Source organism: Triturus cristatus, chromosome 8 (genome assembly GCF_964204655.1).
Source record: "Triturus cristatus chromosome 8, aTriCri1.1, whole genome shotgun sequence".
NCBI classification, from domain to species: Eukaryota; Metazoa; Chordata; class Amphibia; order Caudata; family Salamandridae; genus Triturus; species Triturus cristatus.
Window position 1 is genome coordinate 1456542400 of NC_140591.1, and position 18292 is coordinate 1456560691.

At 41.5% G+C, this 18292-nt stretch overlaps 1 protein-coding gene across 1 annotated transcript in view; it reads right to left on the reverse strand.

Annotated features, from left to right (window-relative positions):
- MYO7A (myosin VIIA) overlaps positions 1–14385 on the reverse strand; it is a 739224-nt gene extending 724839 nt beyond the window's left edge. Inside the window, exon 1 of the mRNA XM_085623258.1 lies at positions 14206–14385. The gene's annotated coding sequence lies outside the window, so the exon portion shown is untranslated. The remainder of the gene's footprint in view (positions 1–14205) is intronic.
- Between the last annotated feature and the right edge of the window lie 3907 nt (positions 14386–18292).

Consider the following 18292-nt stretch of genomic DNA (forward strand, 5'->3'; position numbering starts at 1 on the left):
GACTTGCATTAAAATGAAATCTGGGTGAGCTAAAATGTTTTTTACTGGTGTCTCCCTATCACAAGATTCAAAACCGAAGGGTCGAGCAACAACCTGGATTCTGTTTTCTATCAACATGTTTCGGCGCTTGAGTATCGTTCCCTCTGGAGTCAGGTGTCTTCCTCAGTACTATGGGTATCTCACATCAAAAATTATGAAACAGCATCAGAATGGGGACGGGGGGGACAAATGTCCACTATTGGTGAGGCATGTACGACGGGGCAGAACACTATAATTATAGTATGCAGCATGAATCTGGCATTGCCCTGTAACTGTTTGCAACCCTGTTATATAGCTGAGGTACAAACTTTTAAATTAAAATGTTGGATTTATTTAATTTAATTCATCCATTTCTAAAGCGTGTGGTTACGCCACTGGCACGTCCCCACGCTAGACGGGCTTACTAGTATGAGACATACAGAGGAACATCCCTAAGTTGCACAAAAACCCCAAACACTTTCCATTAGAATCGAGGTGTGAAAAGCCACGTTTTTAGGTTTTTTCGGAATTTCACTTCACATGGTTCCATTCTGAGGGCTTCCGGGTGCCTGTTCCAGGACTTGGCCGCAAGGTATCTGAAGGACCGCGCCCCCATTCTTGCACTATGTATTCTCGGAACAGTCACCAATGCCCTTCCTTTAGATCACAGATTCTGGACAGGAATACATTGTGTTATTAAAGGGTGCAAGTATTGCGTCCTTTTTTTGCTAAAATGTTATGACAATTAAGGGTGGGCGTAGTTCGCGAAGTAGCACTTCGCGAAGCTACGCAAAGTGAAGTTCGCACTACGCGAGCTACGCGTAGCACTTCGCGAACTGCGTAGTAACATGTTCGCACTGTGCAAGATGTTGTTTTCAATGATTGCACAGTGCGGACAAGCAACCGGCACTGTGCAATCATTGAAAATGGCATCTTGCACAGTGCGAGCTGTAGTTTTCTGCTGCTCAAGTAGATTTTTACTCGAGCGGCAGCTTTCTCAACGCGAACTGGTAGTTTCTCATCGCGAGCGGTCGCGAGCATACGCGACCCCTCGCAATGAGAAATCTGACCTCCTCGCGTTGGGAATCTCGCCGGGAGGTTTATTTTCCATGCTCGCGATCGCGAACAAGGAAAAAGTCTCGCCGGGATGTCATTTTGCTTGCTCGCGGTCGCCAACTTGACGTTGAGGACCGCGAGCAAGCAAAAAATGACCGCAGCACTACGCAACACTACGCTACGCGTGTTCGCACTGTGCTACGTGCAGTTCGCGTAGTGCGAAGTAGCGCGAACTTCGCAAACTACGCGAGCGTAGCGTAGTGCTTCGCCCAGGCCTAATGACAATAGCACATTGACTTGAATAATACTCTTTTCTCCACCGGGAGCCAAGTAAGTCTGCCAGGGCTTTCTTTGTCGAAGCTCTTCTGGGGAGACTCAGAACCAGCCAGGCTGCTGCATTTTGAACCCGCTGTAATTTGGCTAGCCCTTTTTTTGGTGCTCCCAAATAGAGAACATTCCCATAGTTCAGTTGGGAAGTTACCAGGGCATGTATTATGGGTTTCTTTTCCTTGGGTGGGAGCAGGTCCAGAATTTTTCTCAGAATTTTTAAAGTACCAAAACATTTACCCACTACTTTCCGTATTTGGGCGTCGAAGGACAATTTAGGGTCGAACCATACTCCCAATTTTTTTTCCTCTGTTTTGGAAGTAGGTACTTGACCTAGTGTTTCCAGCCACCATGCAGAGGACCATATATTTGGTGCTTTGTCCACTATCATTACCTCTGTTTTATCTCTGTTCAGCTTTAGGCTGTGATTGGACATCCATTCTGCTACCCCTTCTAAACACCTGGCAAAGTTGGGCGCTGCCTGTTCACTGCTTTGGGATAGTGTCACAATCAACTGAGTATCATCAGCGTAAGACACAATGGTAACATTATTATTTTCCACTAATTTTGCCAGTGGTCCCACATTTTTTTTTTTTTTAAATATTTTTTTTATTGAGTATCACATATGATTTACAATTACATAGTACCAGTAGTAAGCGTGTTGGAAACATTACCAAAAGTCATTTGGAAGACATCATGTTCACATGTTGTACCCCAACAATCGAAGAATACCAGCAGCTCACAGAGAATACAACATTTCTTATAGCAGAAATGAACAAACTGCTATCCCGGGGAAGCTAGTAACAATTCCAATAAATGCAATCTAGTGCAATACCCATTTCAACCCCAGCCCACAATAACCCTCCCCCCACCCTACCCCAACAAAACCATAAACCCTTGTGCCGCTCTATGGCAGACTCACCCCGCTGATGTACCTTCGTCCGGTGTGTGCCAGGTCTAAGAGCCCCAACAAGGGGCCTGTATGAGGGGGGAAAGAGGGGGGGAGAGGGGGAAGAGGGGGGGACACGGAGTGGAGTAAGAGGAAGAAAAGACAAAAGAGGGAGGGAGAGGATATGAAACCCAGCCTGGGAGGGGGGAGCACTAGGAAGGCACCCAGGCAGGGTACGGACTAACATGAGTCCATTAGTTCCTACCCATCCGACCCACTCTCTCGCAGACCATAGTGCGATACCTCGGGATCCAATTCTTCCATCGCCTTGAATTGTTCTACTAGATGTGCCCAGTCCAGTGAAATCGGTCGTTTCCTCTGACCCCTATATTCCTCTTGGTATAAGGCCTCCCGTTCCGCCACCGCCCATCTCCTCACCCCAGGCGGCTACTCGCGGCGCCAGGGTAGACTTCCAGCGTTTTGTTATCATACGTTTTGCCAATATCAGACCTAACCCTGCAAATTTGCGTATCAACTTTGCTTTTTTTGGGAGGGGGAATAGCCCTAAAAGACAGGCCTCAATGGTGTTCCATGGGGTACGCCCCGTCAACACCGCCAGCCCTCGAATAACCTCTGACCAAAACCCCCGCAGCCGTGGACAGTACCACATCATATGAAGGAAATCAGCGTCAGGTGTCTGACATCGCGGACACGCCGCAGAGGCCGTGGGGTACATCTTTCGTATTGTTGCTGGGGCAAGATACGCTGTATGTTGCCAGTGGTCCCACATATAGATTAAAATTTAGATCATGCCACTGCACTGCCTTTATTAAAATTAGTGAACCACATCTTTCTGCCCCGACGGTTTTATTAATGACTCAAGAGGCAAGTTTGTTGTTTTGCTTCTTCTCTATGAAGCTGTGGAGCAACATTATGGTATATTAGAACACAGACAAGAAGGACGTGCGAGCGCGCGAATCAAGATGGCCGCCACCCGGTGAGCTCCTCCGCGTTTTCGCCCGTTTTTCGACATAAAACGCCGAATTTCTGTCAAAATTTTGTTTTAAAGGAGGTCGCTGCTGTCAGTACAGGCTTACCAGCATTGTGAAGCGATTTCAGGCCGTTTTCATAGTGGGAAGTCGTGTTTCTGGCTTCCTGGTTCCTGCTCCGAGCTCTGCATTGAGGGACTGCCTGGTTAGTCTGTCAGGGGGGCGGAGCATACTTTAGGAGAGGGCCTGGCTTGGGCCTAGCCACACCCCTAGTCCAGTTTAGCTGCTGCACCAGTATTTTGGAGGATTGCTTTGCTTCTTTTCGCTTTTTTTTTACTCATAATCTATTCATTTTTAATCAAATTTTATTATCTTTTCTCAAAAATGGATAATAAAAATAAAAGAAAACAGCAGATTTCACCGCCCCCAATAAAATCAAAGGTGGTGGAGTCATCTGAACCCTCGCTTTCTTTAATTTTGGAGGAAATTCAGGCTCTTCGTGCGAATACAGAAACTATTGCGACTGAAATAAAAAATGTACGAAAGGAAATGGCGAGTATGTCGATGAAAATCTCAGACAACTCAATTAAAATACAAGACAATAAAGTTAAAGTCGACGCTTTTACTCCACTTGTGGCGAAAATATCACCTCTGTGCTCACAACTTTTGGACATGGAAAATCGCAATAGACAATATAACCTTCGCATATTTAATTTACCAGAAGAAGTTGAGGGATCTAACTGTCGACTATACTTAGAGAACTTACTTCCTGGTCTTTTAAATGTCAAATTTCCAGAAAAATTTGAAATCGATAAGGCTCATAGAATTCCTTCACGTCGCAATCCTCAACATACCAAGCCTAGACAAATGATATTTAAAGTTCTCCGTCATCATCATTTGGTTCTGATCAGAAAAGCAGCTAGAGAAATTCCTTCATTGTTGGTCAATGGTCACAAAATCTTTATTCATCAAGATTTTGCCAAGGAAACTGTTGCAACACGAAAGGGATTTACTGATCTTCGCCCACGATTGAGAAGCCTTGGATACCAATATGGCCTTTTTGACCCTTCAACTATGCGCATTTGGAAAGATAATTTTTCAAAATCCTTTCAGCGTCCTGAAGATTTACGACAATTTCTGGATCAGCAAGTACAGCAAACTATGGACACTCAGGGTCCTATCACTTGATTCTTTCATGTATGATCTTCTTTGACAGATTTATATAACTCATAATATTCTGGGCTCCAGCGGTTCCTGGCCATGCTTGTAGAGCGTGTGTGCGTCCCAATCTTCATATTTATGTGTTTTGTTTGTCTTTTTTGCTATGTTTTATTTCTTCCATTCCCTTTTGTGTGTTTTGGAGCTACTTTCTTCTTAACATTTGTGTCTTTTTCTGACCTTCTTCTTTCTAACCCTTCTCTCTTTTTATTTTGTCATGGCTAATATTAAAGTAGTGTCACTGAATGTTAAAGGTTTACGCCATCCTGTGAAACGTACAAAAATTTTGGATTATCTGGGTAGTTGCAAAGCTGATTTTTGTTTTTTACAAGAAACTCATATAGATGATAAAATTTTAAATTATATGAAGAAAAAATGGGTTGATAATATTGTTTCTTCTCCTGCTAATGGCAAGAAAAATGGTGTAGCTATATTATGTGCGAAAAAAGCACATTGCCAAGTTTTGAGCAAAATTATAGATACGGATGGGAGATATTTAATTGTTAAGGTTAAAGTTCATGATTCTGTCTTATTTTTATTAAATGTTTATGGCCCTACTGCAGATGACCCTGTTTTTTGGGCTACTCTTTCAACGGAGGTTGTAAAAATTGGTAATGTACCTTTAATTGTTGCAGGTGATTTTAATGTCATATCTGATCCTTTATTAGATAGAATATCTCGTACTAAATTCCACCCCCCTAAGGTTTATTTTGCTTTTAAATTATTTCTTCAAACCACTAAGTTAGTTGATATTTGGCGGTTACACTTCCCTACAGAAAAATGTTTTACTTTTTTTTCTAACCCACATAATTCTCATTCTAGGATCGATTACATATTAGTTTCGAAACAGCTGATCAATTGTGTTAGTAACCCCAGGATTGGCAACATTGATGTCTCTGACCATGCTATGGTTTCTTGTATTTTAAATTTAAATTCAACCTTTACTAACCAGCCTAGATGGAGAATGAATTCTGGTATAGCTCTCAATGAACTTAATAAACCAAAGCTCCTCTCTGCCATTCATGATTTTTTTCAATTTAACCCGGAAGGTACTACTTCATTGGTTAATAGATGGGATGCTTTTAAAGCTTATATTAGAGGGGTTACTATTTCTATTATGGCTCACGAAAATAAGACCTTTAATGCAAATATTAAAAAGCTAGAAAAGCAAATAGCGGAATATGAACGACTTTTTCTTTCGTCTAATGACCCTCAATATAGAAGTAAGTTGCAAAAGCTTCGATATGAATTTAATACAATTCTTAGTAATAGAGCTGGTGTTCAGATTTCTAAGGCCAAAGCTAAATTTAGTTTTAATGCAAACAGATCGGGAAGATTGTTAGCGAATTACTTACGTATCAAAAAGGATAAAACTCAAATTACTTCTATTCATAGATCCAATGGTAAAATTGCTTTATCTCATAAAGATATTGTGAATGAATTTTTGGATTTTTACTCTAAGTTATATGATAAACCTGAGTTTCATAATGAATCTTTAGTTGATTCTTTTTTATCTTCATGTGGTTTACCTAAAATTTCTCCATCAGATAAAATGGGGCTTGACTCTCCAATTACTAAGGAGGAAATTTTAACCGCTATAAAATCTCTTAAAAAAAAATAAATCTCCGGGTCCTGATGGTATCCCGGCGGAGTTTTATAAAGACTTTCAATCCCATCTTTTACCCTTATTATTTCAACTTTTCACAACATTTGGCTCTACGGGAATTACTTCAGGATCCTTTACTGAAGCTTTAATTATCGTTCTTCCCAAACCTGATAAAGACCCCACCCTTGTATCTAATTATCGCCCTATCTCTTTAATTAATCAAGACTGTAAATTATATGCCAAAATATTAGCCACACGATTATCCCCTGTACTAGACTCTATTATACATTCGGATCAATCTGGTTTTATGAAGAATAGACACTCTGCAAATAATTCAAGAACTTTATTACATGTCATTGAACAGGGTCTTACGTTAACTACTCCTTCAGGAATTATGGCTCTGGATGCTGAAAAAGCCTTTGATAAATTGCCTTGGCAATTTTTATTCCATGCTTTATCATCTTTTAACTTTGGCGATAATTTTATTCGTATGATTTCAGCTCTATATTGTGCTCCTACTGCTCGTCTATTTATTAATGGCCAAATTTCAAATCAATTTTCCCTTTTTAGAGGTACTAGACAAGGATGTCCCCTTTCTCCGCTACTGTTTTTAATTGGCATTGAACCTTTCCTTACATCTATAAGAAAATGTGATAACATTAAAGGAATTATTATTAATGAGATTATTATTAAAACTTTAGCGTATGCTGATGATGTACTTTTATTTATTAGTGACCCCTTATCCTCATTTCCTTCTTTATTAGAGATTATAACAAAATATTCTATGGTGTCTGGCTATAAATTAAACACTAATAAAACTGAATTTTTCCCTTTAAACATTTATTGTACTCCTGATATGATACCTATGAATGAAATTGTTTGGCAAAAGACTAAATTAAAATATCTTGGTATTTTATTTTCCTCATCTATAAAATCTACAATGACTTTAAACTGTAATTTTGTCTTAGATTATATTAAAGATAAAACGTCTAAATGGGCATTGCTGCATCTTTCATGGTGGGGTAGACTGGAATCTATTAAAATGAATATTGCTCCAAAAATATTTTATACTCTTTCCATGATTCCCTCTCAGTTCCCATTAAAATTTTATAAAGATATTGATAAACTTCTCTCCAAATTTCTTTGGAATAACAAATCACCTCGCATTAGTTACAAAAAATTAAAAATGTCTAAATGTAATGCTGGATTTGGTATCCCAGATTTTTTTCTTTATCACAAAGCTTTTATTTTAAAACAAAGTGCCATATGGTTTAGTCATCTCCCTTTACATAATCCACCTTCTTGGCTCCTAATTGAAAAATCTATGGTGAAGCCGTTCCCATTACCAACGCTGTTAACTATGTCTAACACCTCCTCAGTTTTTCATAAATCTATCGTTCTCAAATCCACTAAATTGGTTTTTAATGATTTAGATTCTATTTTTCTATACCCCATGTATAACACTGTGGAATTATCATTATGGTATAGCAATATCATTAAACTAAATAGGAACATTAGATTTTGGTTTTCGTGGATCAAAGCGGGTATTTTTTATCTTAAAGACATTTATTCCAACAATACCTTTATACCGTTTGAGGATCTACAAACAAGGTTTGGTTTAACCCAATCTGATCGTATTAAATATGAATATTTAATTAATTCAATTTTAGATTCCTTTCCACAAGCTATCCCGACTAGTATTACAGCTGATCTATCCGTATATATCCAAACTATATCGCTGAAAGCTAATGGTGTTTCCATTTTATATAAAAAATTATCTAATACGTTAGGAAGTAACATAACGATGATTGCAACCTTCTGGAATAATGAACTTTCACTTACATTGTCTAATGACTCATGGGAAAATATATGGATTAGAAGTATTTCTGGTTGGTTACCTGTCTCACTTTATCAAACCAATTCCTATATTTTATTTAATTCTTTATGGACTCCAATACGTTTATTCCAGGCTAAACTCCTTCAGTCTGACACTTGTTGGCATTGTAAATTGCATCCTGGTTCGTTACGACATATGCTTTTTGATTGCCCTTTAATTGCAAAATTCTGGACAGAAGTTTGGGATTTTATTAAGAAATTGTTAAATATACATGAAGACTTATCATATAAAATGTTAATTTGCAAATCAGTTACATTATCACAATCTCTAAGTTCTCTTGAATGTAGGCTTTTTGATTTTTTGATTTCTGCTGCGTTAAAATCTATTACCTTTTGTTGGAAAGATGTTTCTAAGTTATCAGTTCATGCTTGGTGGTCTTGGGTTATCTTTACAAGAAGAGGTGCTCAATTATCTTTGTCTAGGGTTAATCATAATCCTATTTCCTATCACTCTTTTTGGATTCCTGTTGATTTCTATTTTGCATCTTAGGGGTATGTTTATGTATTGTAATGCTTTTTACGATTTTTATACTAGATAATATGTCATAGTAGCTCTAATTATTGTTTACTCAATAATTTGTTATTAGATGTTTCCCTCCCCCCTCTCCTTTTAAGTTTATAAGAATATGACCACTTTCTGTTCTATTGGAATGAATTTGATAATTTTTGTATGTCTATGTTGTTGCTGTTCATTATAAAATTTCAATAAAATATTTTGAACACAAAAAAAAGAACACAGACAAGAAAGATTTATAGAAAGCACAAATCTTGAACTAAATCATTTCAAGGTGCTCGTGTGTGTGATAATTATGAAAAACTCAACAAAGTGAAGAAAAATAATTGCCTAGCGTGTCACGGTTTGGTCTAGCTCGTAAGCCGGAAATGAAACCAGGTTTCTTGATTAGACACTGTGCAATTCAAATCCTGAATGTTTACCACATTCTTTCCCCCTTCTGCCCTGAAGACAATTGTATTAGTGACTGAAGAGGCAGGCTGGCTGTCTTGCACCTCCTAAAAAAGCCATTTATTGTTATTACAGGCGGACATCAATATGGTCCTTTAAACTATATTGAACAGAGGTTTTTGTACAGTGCGCATCCTTGCCCGAATTATTTCACAGTGCTCTCAAATGTGATTATAACTGAAAAGTAGGTAAAGTGAAGAAAAGTAATTGCCTAGAGTCACACCGTTTGGCCAAGCTGGAAAGCCGCGATTAAAACCAAGGTGTCTTGGTCAGGTCCGGCAACTACTTTTTGCCCCAGGTCCCACTGAAGCGTCTGACTGTCCTAACTTTGGGGGAGGTCTGTTGGGTTATACATAGGGCCAACCCCTGCAGATGGAAGAGTCCATCCAACGTCTGTTGTGCGCACCCACATCAGCATCATCCTTCATATTACAAGAGGAGTCTGGGTGGCACTTCCTAGAGGATATATTAACCTCAAAACGCCTTTTGCTTTGGCAGTCTATTTGGGCGAAAGAAGAAACACATTTCACTACGTTTATTATATCTGACTGCCTAGCCCTCGAGCAGTCCATGAAAATACCCTGGCTGTCTTACATCAGTGGTCTGTTTACATTTGTGTTTGCTGTATCAATCCGGTCTAACCCCATTGGCTGTTACAAGTTTGAGAAAAGTGCAGTGAAAACTGCCTTTTTTATTCACAGAAAGGAGATCCGATTGCTAGAAGAATTCAATAACCCCGCTGTGGTCACCTATATATCATATGGTCTGTCTGAGGGATGTCAACAGTATCTGGCATGGGTAACTAACACTCAGCATCGCTTTGTGTTAACTAGACTAAGACGGGGCATAGCCCATGACCTTCTTGCCTTCCCTGAAATGAAAAATCGTCCACCCGCCATAGCACCCCGTCCTTGTGATGGGGCATCAGTGTAAAGCACACGGCACTTGGTTTTATTTAAGCCTTACTACTGTTGTGTATATATTGATGATTACTGACAATGCACGTACTCTATATACGTGGCGTCTGTGCACTCTAGGTATGATATTGTATTGCTTCCTATTTTCAATATGTGGGCAGTTTTTAAGGTGTTACTACTGTTTTAATATTGCTAATATATTTATTGATGATGCATGTACTTTTATGGCCTGTTGAGTCTGGGACGAATAAAGACTTAACTGACTGACTGTCCTAGGCAGTTTATGCAAGTGCATTCAAAGTATGGTCTGTTTGTTTTTTCATAACATGGGGCAACAGCAGTGGAAAGACCCCTTCTTTATAGAATGGCCAGGAACCATGCAAGCTTCCCATTTTCAAAGGAGAGGTGCATCTTGGGAAACAGCAGCGCAAGCTTCCCCCATCGCAGGACAGGTACACAGCAGGCCGCTGCAGTGCAAGCTTTGCTTCCTTATGGAAGAGATACAGCATGACCTAGCAAAGCAAGCTTCCCTGTCTCTCAGAAGGCAGCAAGTGCATCCCCCATTCCCTGCAGACCAAACTCAGCAGGGCCGACTAGTACAAGCTTTCAATGCTCACACATGTGCAGTTAGGCATGAGTGACTTGTAGGTTACAGGCAGATCTGTGGAGCGGTTGCTTAAGTCACTGAGAGGAATGTAGAGGAGGATGAGTGAGCGGATTAGGGATTCTGACACTATTCCCACTTACATGATATTCCGCATCAGCATCCTGATCTGCTGCTGTCACTCAGCCCTGCTGCTTGTTTTGATTTTTGGTTTTTCCACATATTGAGGAGCTTACCTAGTATGTCACTGTTATTTGGAGCAGACCAGTCGCAGCCTAAGTAACTATGCTCTGGACATGCACACGCAGATACTTTTTAAGGCACGGGCAAAGTGACCATGGGTCCCAGGCTCTCTGGGGACCCCCTGATAGAGTCCTGCTGAGTCTTGCCCTGATGACAAACAGATTATTTTAAATACCGTTTCCTTTCATTTATTTTTAATGTGGGCATACATGCCAATAGACCCAATTCAGGCGAGAGACTACCGATTTTTCAAGCCAAAAAGGGCTTTATTTTAACTGTCTCCCGCCTGAACATTGCATTTTCTACAATAGAAGTCACTGGGGAAGTTTCATTCTCCCGATTTTTTATTTTAAATCTCCCACGTCGCTGTCCTAAAATGTTGGCATGTATGCCCACTGTGGGTGATGGGTGGGAGTCTACTGCAAACATTTTGCAGAGAACTGTTGTGTTTATGTTGCATGCAGCAACTATAAAAAAAAGTTTCTTTTCGATCAAAGCAGGACCTCGCATATGAGGAATGGGAGGGTATCACAGAGATTATTTGCAGCAATATTCCTGAGCTGCTGCTGTGTTACAATATTGAAAACACATCACTATGTTCCAATATTAGATGTAAACACATTTAGGATTTGGACTAGTGTGTCTGTGCACGGTCAGTGACCTGGCCAAAGAGGGCATGAAAAAGCTAACATTGGATCATAAATTCAAAACTGTCCTGAACAGGGCCCCTCCCCCCCCCAATACGTTTGGCCCAGGCCCCCAAAATCCTCAAGATGTCCCTGTGCACACAGGTGCTAACCAATTCGAAAAGGTTTTGAATGTGTGCACAACAAACGCTGAGCAATCCTTGCCTTGGTGCAGCATCTATTCCATAGGTGGAGGGGCGCCAGTGTGGTGCACCCTGTGCAACCCCTGTGCGGCGGAATCACTGTGGGGACAATGAAAGAGATTTGCGAAACGCAAGCTTGCTTGGGTGCACTGCATATTTGTCTTCTTTTCTGCAACACTTGCCTCTTCGCTTATGAAAAAAAGAGAACGCTCCAGAGATCCTGCGTCTGGATATGAATCCCTAGAGTTTTGGAGGAGTTTTTCTCAAGGCTCTGGAGCTTTTCAACCTCAAAAGGAGCAAGTAAGGAGAGGGCTGTGAGCGTGTGTTCCTCCTTTCCAAACACACATATATACACCCGTCAGTAGGTTAATTCTTTTTTGAAGGTAGCACAGTACAAGTAGGTTGGAGTGAAAGTAGTTCTTTTTATTTTTCACTGAATTGAGTCCATTTCACTCATTATCATTTTTTCATAGTCAACATTATGAGAGAAAGAGAAAGAACAGCCGACACGTGTTTCGCCCCGTGTGGCGAGTAAGGCCAGGGCTTTCTCAAGGCTATTTATATTGTTCCAGTGAGACACGTTATCAGCATCAGTTTCATACATTTTCAAAAATTGTAGCGGATTTACCCGGTGACTAAACAAGATATTATATTGAACCGTTTTTCAAATTTGGATGGTTTTTAACAATGTCACGCTACAAGTTTTTAAAAATGTATGAAACTGATGCTGATAACTTGTCTCGCTGGAACAGCCACACGGGGCGAAACACGTGTCGGCTGTTCTTTCTCTTTCTCTCATAATGTTGACTATGAAAAAATTATAATGAGTGAAATGAACTCAAGTCAGTGAAAAATAAAAAGAACTACTTTCACTCCAACCTACTTGTACTGTGCTACCTTTAAAAAAGAATTAACCTACTGACGGGTGTATATATGTGTATTTGGAAAGGAGGAACACACGCTCACAGCCCTCTCCTTACTTGCCTCTTCGCACAGCTTAGACTCTGCAAAGGAGAAAAACCTTGAACACATAGTGTCCAATGTTTCCATGTGGTCAAATAGATCACTTTATAGCACAATTGTCTACACATATTGTCCAAGAAGCCAACGATTTCACTCTGAATTCCAAAGAGCGACTTGTAAAATATTCCTAAACTTTAAGCTTGTGGCTCGGACCCCAGGGGCAATAGTTCTTCACAGCAACACATCTTGAAGGGGACGATAAGACGAGACCTATAAGGGTGGTCGGTCCAATGAAGTACAAATGACACTTAAGCGCTTTGAAGTGGCTGTAAGGTGGCATGTCGGTGCTTTGTAAAATACGTAAATAAAATGAGTAAATTGTTATTGCTAAGGAGAGGAGATAGACATGTGGCTTTCTTGTCATCTTCAGCACACTTTTTAGTCAAAAGTCAAAGTCAAAAGATACCTTATTTGACAGCTAAGAGTCATAAAAGCACAGTTCATTTCAAGACATTGGTACTTAAAACCTTAAAAAATTGTATGCTAAAGATACTATATGCAGAACAGATAAAAAGGTATCCCCCTTTTTAGTCACTGTTAGCTGCTCCTGAGTTCACTCTGGAAAAGCAGCGCATTGACGCTTCACAAATACAAGCTGAAGAAATAAAACTGGCAAAGTGTCATTATTGGGAAGCTGAGCTGGAAGTCTTGCATTCCCGGCTGACACAATGTGTGATGCTCGGCACATTTTACGCTTTATTACTGGCGTCATTGTCTTGCTCTTGAGTTTTAGGTAAAACTAAAGTAACCTACTGCGAAAAATCGTGGATCAATATTAAAAGTCAAGGGCTGCGTTTCAGCCCGCAGACATGGAAAGGCACCAGGAAGACACGTTTGCATTGTTCGAGCGCATACAGCTCGTTCCGCGACTCCACAGCACTCTAAATAACAGGTGCTCTTACTCAACTCAATGGAACTCTTAATAATTTCAGAATATTAGGAGGTTCACACGGTTAACGGTTTAGAACCTGCCCCTGGTTTGCACGCGGACCTCTGCAGCTTGCGCATTAACCCACCAAGCATCACAAAGCGCACATTTCCCCCACACCAATTTCAATCAAAGCCGCCAGCCTGTGTCAGACCTGAAATCATCCCGGTGCTTCAATGTACCACCCCGGGGAAAAGATGCCCTCGGTCGGATACTAAACATGTCAATATTATTGTCTCAGTGCTGTTTAATAACTGCAAGATGACTCAGTCAATTCTCTCCTCAACTTTCCGATTTTCTCCCAAAAATGCTAAACTCCTTTCCACGTAAAGACGTGGGAATATCCGTGAAACGAATGCCAAAAATGCCAATTAAGACACAAAGTTCACTTTGTTCGTGGCTCAGAGAAACAGGCACCCTGCTCCGAGAAACCACCTCCCTGCATGCTCCGTACCAGGCCGGCGCTAAGAGGCTTTAGGCAAATCCGCAGAAGAACCATGCGAGCCAGACAGAGCTTAGAAGGAGACGTGGTCCGGCGGCCACATCGCCGACCACCTTGCCTAAACGCAGTGTGGTCTTGGGCGAAACTGCCCCACACCCCTGCGCCTTTGTTCTTTTATTGGCCCATATTGTCAGCGCCTAGAAACCGGCTGCATAATAACTGGACATTCACAGCAATAAAGGTGGTGGTCACTTACCTTTAATAATCCATGGGGGCCTCCTTGGCTGAAAATCTGAGGAAGTCCAGGGGGCAGAGGGAATATCCTGGTCCAGAAGGTGAAGGGTGCCCCTGCCCCAGGGGGTCAGAAAGAGCTGTCACTGTCCTGGAATGAAAGCTGTCACTGCCCTGAGGCGCCTGCTGCCTCCCTCGCTCTGTCACCGGCTGCCTTGGATACAATGCGACCGCCTCCCCATTCAAACGCGCTGATCCCTCTTAAGGGGAGGGGAGGAGATTATCGGAGCCGAGATGTGTGTATTCAGCCTGACATCAGAGGGAGGGGCGTAGCCCTCCGCCCCGCGAGATGACCTGCCACCTCCTAGCAGGGCGAGTCTTTACAATCAAAGCTGGCATCAGGCCTAGTCCTACATTCGCCACAATGGCTCTGACCTGAGCAGGTCTATTAAAAGACTACAAAGCAACATGGGTGCTCCCTGCGGGCACAGACAGCACGCCCCATGAAGGGTACCTGTCACAGGGCAAGAGGTCAGAGGTTCCGGTCAGCCATGATAGCAATTGAGCTCGCGTGACCCCGTGTTTGTTTTTGGGGAACAGGTTACCATCATTGTTCTCACAGGGGCAGCCCAGAAGGTGACCCTTCTTATCCACATGTGCGGTCTATAATCTGCAGGACACGAGTTGAAATCCCAGCAGGGCTACACCAGTCTTTTATCTTTATGGTGTCAACAAACTGCAAACCAGTAGAAAGATGCAAAAACATCCATATTAAATAGGAGGAAGTATTATACTTCCTACTATTTAAAATGGATGTTTTTGTATCATTTATTAGGCCTGAAGACAGGTCTTTGTATGGGTGAGTAGCGCGCTATACAAATGGATGATTGATTGATTGATATGGAGTCTCACAGATAACCATCCTAGGCAATTGTTTTGGTGTTGGTTACCCCCTGTGACAAACCCTGGCAGTAGAGGATTTGCAATTTTATAATCCCTGTTGATTTACTAGATGGGATAGTATATAGTTTTGCCAATTGTAATTTTGTATCTATTTGTAATTTTGTGATCTACGCCTGGTGGCTGCCTTGTGGTTTATGCTCAATACAGTAAACCAGAGTTGTTTATGGTGACAAGCATCTAAACACGCTGACCATATTGGAACCTGAAAATAACTCTACACTATGTACAAAACCACTTTAAGACGGCAAGAATGTTGTTTAATTTTAATTAAGAATATACCCGGCACGTTTGGGCAGCAACATGTTTTTTATACTTTTCACCTTTTAATTTATTTTGCATATGCTTGTTGAGTTTGTGCATGTGTTATATTGTGGATGAGAGAGTGCACGAATGCAAGGATAATTCAATAGGTGGATGAATGGATGCATGAGTGCAAGGATGAGTAGCAGAGTGAATGTAGAATGGTGTATTGAGTGCCTGAATAAGCACTTTCAGTTATAGGCTAGACTCTATGGTTTTGCCAGTGCGTGTTTATTTTGTTATGTGGCAATCCATGTTTAAGAGGGACCCCTGAGTGTTGTAGTGTAAAAAAGGTATTCATAGGGAAAACTCAGTATTTCCAGTGGGAACAGGGAATCTATTCTCAAGCATAAGAGTATGTTTCCAAAGGAGCTATTTAATAATCTTCAGTAACTAAGGTACTGAAAAGACAGTAAGTATGTATACCAATCAATGAGTCGGTGTTGTATGCACCATAATGATCAGGTAGTCTTTAGGTCGAGCCTGGGCAGCGCATGCGCTGCTCTGTGAGGCATGCTGTATTGGAGTATGGATTTGAAGCCTTGCCCACTCTCTGCCCATATTTATCATTGGCTTGTGTCATTGTCCTTCGTAAACACTGGCTTCTGATTCGTTAACCTCCTCAGTGCCCATGACGAGATAGTCTCGTCATGGAGCACGGTTGCGCTGTGCCCATGACGAGACTATCTCGTCATGAACCCCACCCACTAGTGCAACGCCCGGCACAGGAGGGGGAAAGGGCGTGGCACTGAAGGGGTTAATAGGCTTGTTAGTCCCTCCTTAGTACCGCCTTGTCTTCATTAGTAACCTCCCATCAGGACTTAACCTTTTACTGTGTCCTTACTGTATAGCTTGTATTAGTCCTTAGCAAGAACTCTTTGCTTAATTAATGTAAACACCACTGGTGAGATGCAAGCTTTAGCAATGGGAGCCGCTTTTTGTTTGTATTTGCAGTGCGCTATGCGTGCTTTCACTTACACAATGGGGTCACCCCCACCACTCGCGGGACGGGCGCGCAGCTCGCTTAACTCATTTTTAATTTATTTTTACATTAAATCAAGTTGCCTGCGCATTTTGTTGTGCGCAGCTCGCCCAACTTGTTTTTGTTTTTTCCAATATAAAATCATGGCAGTCGCATGGCTTTCTCCCATCTATGATTTCAACCAAACCAACGTGTCGGCGGCATCGCTCCCAGCAACATCGTAAAATAACCATGTGATGCTTTTTTACAATGTTGCTGGGAGGGATGCCGCCGACTTTTTGCTTTGGGTGAAATCATGGAAGGCAGCAGTGGTCATTAGCAACGGCAGAGCGGGCTGGGAGAAGGAGCCACAAGGGAGGGATGCGCCCAAGAGCGGAGGCAGTGGTAGCCAGGCCAGCTCCAGGTTTCAGTGCTTTGCCTGACTTCGGTGTCGCATTTGCGAGAGTTTAAGCTATTAGCATCGTAAATTACAATGCCTTTTGTTTATGTTTTAAAAACCAACACATAAATAAAAGGCATTGTCATTTACAATGGCAATAGCTCAAACTTGCGTAAATGCGAGACCTATTGCATTGCAAATGCTTGTTACTACTTTAGTATAGCCAACTTCTTTCATGTATTAATGAAAAATCTATTCATAAGAGGTAGAATGGTGACAACCAACATATACGCAATATAAAATAGCTCAAACAATCTGCAGTGACCAAAGTGACATAGTTGAGGTGACAAAAATAGAACGAATATATATGATACATTAAACACCCCAGTCTTTCAGATGTTGCCCGATACTTACATAACAATACATTTTCCCCCATAAATGATACAACAGTATGCTGGATAGACCTCCTCCCTCGTGTCTTATTGATTGTGTTTTATTTATGACCGATTCATCATCACAATGGCTGAATGGGGCCACTTCCAAAGAGCACCATTCTAAGGGGAAAAGATACAATCACAAGCCCAATTTATATTAATTTAATTCATTAGTGGTCTTAGAAACTAAGTACAACACCACAAGGGTGTCAGCGCGCTATACAATATCACTAGGAATAGAATACATTGGGTGCATCTCTGCAGTGATCGAGGCCCATATTCTTGGTGCACCTCCAGAGGAGGATTGGTAGAAAGTTCTTTGTTTCTTGAACCTCCGAGGTTCAAGCAGTATGAGGAGAACGCCTACCCACAGACAGGGTGAGGTTCTGAACCAGGTGTTCCGCGGTGCCACAAGGGAAGGCTTTGTGTGTAATGAAGGCCGCCTTGAATATTATTCTAGTTGCAATCAGGAGCCAGATGAAAGAGTTGACCCGTTGAGTATTGTGATCGAAGCGTTTCAATCCTGAGATCTGTCTCACTGCAGCATTAACCGTTGCCTTCATTGGAAACAGGTGCATTGAGGGGATTCGAGTAAGTAGTGCATTACCATAGTCAAGTCAAGAGATAACCAGGGATTATCCCATGTTTAAAAAAATTGACTCTGGAATGAAAGGTTTGACCTTTCTGAGAAGGCTGAGCTGGTGCAGCGCACTCTTTGTCGTGGCTTTTATATGCACTTGAAGGTTCAGACATGTTGAGCGTGGTCCTGAGAGATTTGGTGCATTCACCGATTTTGAGGTTGCTTTTAAGAACATTTTGTGAATCCAGCCTGTCTTGGACAGGGGTCGGACTATGAGGAGGGGAGGTAAGGAGGAGGGACCCCTTGGACAACGGGAGCCGATAAAATAGGGTCCTGTTCAGTTTAACTTGTTAAGACCGGTTGTTCTTGTCTGAGGAGAACCAGCTAAAGACACTTCAATTTATCAATGTATGCCCTTTCTCTCCATGAGATCATTTATGATGTTGGGATTGACCACGATGAACGCAGCAGATA